Raw genomic sequence first — 3,045 nt, forward strand, 5'->3', positions numbered from 1 at the left:
TATAAGTTTGGTCAAAACATTATAAAAGGGCCAGTCAGATAGCTCAGCGGATTAAAGTGCCTGCTTAGGCAGATACGGGGCTGAGGGTTCGGTCCCCTGTGCGCCACCCTGCCCCAGGTCGCACTGAGACTGAGACTGAGACTGAGACTGGACATAGTGGCGTGAACCTGTAATCCCAGTGTTTGGGAGGCTGAAAACAGGAAAATCACTATAAGTCCGATCTGTGTAGTAAGACCCTGTACTAAATACTCTTAAAAAAATTATAAAACATTAAAAAGGAGAAGAAAAATTTAAACATTAACTGTTCCTTCAATAGACCAGCAGGAATCAGCAGTAAAATTATCCAAGCTATCTTGTGTATTTACATATATATCTCTTTTCCCCTTCCTTCTTTCTTGCCTATCAAATCTTAATGATTTTTACTACCCCTTTTCCCTCTCTACTCTTCTGTCTCTCTGATTTCTAAATCTCCTTCCCAATTTTAATTTTTTTTTTTACATTAGTGACTTCTTTTCAGAACAGTACAGCAGAGTTTTGTTTTTCAGCTTTTTTTTTGGTCTGCGTAGGCAAAGTGAAATTTTAATCAAAAGAGTAAGTCTATGGTGTCATCTTAATAGGTCACACTATGCAATAAAAAAATCTTCATCTTTTTATTTCTTTGGCCTATGATTTGTTCTTTTCACTTTTTTTTTTTAATTGCAGAACCAGGGATCGAACTCAGGCCCTTATGCTTGCCAGGCAACCACTTATTCCACTGAACCATCTTCCCAGCCCCTATTTTTTTCACATTCTACTCCTAGGTTTATTCAATTCCTTTACTCTACACAACAAAGTACACACAATCTTATCTAAATACTGCAAAGTTACAAAAGTCAAATTTTATAGCACTGATTGTACAATAAAAGCAAAAAAAAAGCAATGTACCTGTTGCCAAGGTAACCTGCAAGACCACCGCTGAATGTCAGGTGAAATGGGGGGGGGCGCCTCATGATGATCTGCAAAGCTGGCTCCCAAACTGCTCATCCAAATTTCAGAGTAAAGGAGACAAATGGGGGAGGGATGTAGGCGAGAATATGAAAAGACAGAACCATTTATGGCAACTAAAGGTGGGGGGTGTTCTCTCTCTGGGTATTTGACCCTAGAAGCTGGAGGACTCAAGCAGGAATCAAAGGGTCAGGTCTAATGGGAATGGGGGATTAATCCCCAAGCTATGACCAGCCTGCAAATGGCCCCCAAATCATCTGGAAAGCTTGGGGCACTCCGCCACCTGTAGGCTTGCTCATTCCTACAGGCTCTGCCACTGCAGACTCTCAGGAGATGGGTGGGAATGGGTGGACTTCTTAGAAGACGGTTGGGTGCCTTTACAGACACAGGCCCAAGCCAATAGCACTTCTGCAGCCAGAACCCGCCTTAAGGCCAAGTGCTTCCATTGCTGCCTTTGATGTCTGCCTGAGTTAGGAATCCTCTTCCTCTGCTCCATTTTAGGCTAGAGATGGGACAAAACTGAGCTGAGTGAGATACAAGATTCAGGGGTGAGCTTCTTATCGGGAAGAATTGGAGCTAGAGCCGCTCCTGTGGCGGCGGTGGCCAGGAGAGCGGGATCACCTGTGTACAGGGGACCTGCGTCTCGGGGAGTGTGACCTTCTCCTCATCTGTGGGGTGACCTGCGCCACATGGGAGGTGGTGGCAGCATTCTCCTGAGAAGGCTGAATCACTGGAGTGGCAGCCTAGGCCAGGGAGCCAGCACAGCAGGAGCAGTGATCTCCTGACCACCAATTTGTCCTCCATCCACGCGCTTCAGTGCTTTCTCAGCTTCATCTGGATTCTCGAACCCCACACGTGCATGGCCTTTGGATAGATAGACGAGGATGAATCCTTTCTACAGGCATGTCAATCATTTAATCTTCCCATCGGTGGAAAACATCTGCATGATGTGGTCCTTGGTCGCATTCCTGGTAAGTCTCTCATTGTGCACTTGGGTGGGTTTAGGGGAAGGGTTTCACCTTTTCCTCTCCTCTTCATCTCTTTTAGGTGGTTTGGATTTGGAGCAGGAGCATCGCCTGTTGCCATGTCTGCGCTGAGAAGGGCTTGGAGAGCCAGAGCAGCTGCTGGAACTGGAGCTTTGAGATGTACTGGGGCGTCCAGAGCATCTGGATCCCCAGGAGGACCTGGGGCCACTGCTCGAGCCTGCGCTGGTACTAGAGCCAGAGCTAGAAGCTGAGAGGAACCGCGCCCTGGCGCTGCTGCCTCCCCTGGAGACACATGCCTCTTCTGGTCTTATCTGCCGTGGTCCTTCTCATGGGACTTGGTGGCCCCTTCGCTTTAGAGGGGTCTTTGGACTTCTCATCAGAGTGGTCCTTTTGTTTGGGAGAAGGAGCGTTAGTGCTGGACTTTTTATTATTTTCTTTGACTCCAAGCTAGCTCTTCTTTTTCACTCCTGATAAATCCATTCTCCCCTTCTGCGGTGTTCAAAGCAACAATGCCGGCCTCGCTTATCTGAAATCTCACTTCTAACTTGAGTCTGAGAACCGATCCCTAATCGATTGCAATTTACACCAAAGAGCAGCATCTTCATCTTCCTGCTGCCGCTGCCTCCTCCTGCTCTCCTCAGCTCCTGAGGCTGGCGCAGCTCTCTAATTTGTTCTTTTGGAAGAGAGTACTAGAGAGCACCAGGAATTTACTGTAAACATAAGATTTGACTTTTTTTTTTTTTTTGTCTTTTTGAGACAGGATCTTGCTATGCAGTTCAGGCTGGTCTTAAGCACACTTTGTGGCCCAGGCTGGTCTCAAACTTACAACGACCCTCCTGCCTCAGCCTTCCGAGTGCTGGGATTACCATAGTCGGTAATGTGGTGGAATGTGCCATCACATCCAGCTAAGATTTATTTGAAATCATAGTTTGGAAGCTGCAATAGACCCGCAACATCTCTGTACTCCAATACCTAGCCATTTTAGACAAAATGTAGCAAGGTTATTCAAATTGCTAAAATGAGCTGGTGGGAAAGAAAAGCACATCCACCAGGGCCAGGAACTAGGAGAAACCTG

The 3,045-nt window shown here is 46.6% G+C and overlaps 1 pseudogene; it reads right to left on the bottom strand.

The window, feature by feature from the left end:
- Window positions 1-1,536: 1,536 nt before the first annotated feature.
- Window positions 1,537-2,450, bottom strand: LOC101560825 (annotated as a pseudogene).
- Between the last annotated feature and the right edge of the window lie 595 nt (window positions 2,451-3,045).

The sequence above is a fragment of the Octodon degus genome, unplaced genomic scaffold (assembly GCF_000260255.1).
Source record: "Octodon degus isolate 3935 unplaced genomic scaffold, OctDeg1.0 scaffold00027, whole genome shotgun sequence".
NCBI lineage: Eukaryota > Metazoa > Chordata > Mammalia > Rodentia > Octodontidae > Octodon > Octodon degus.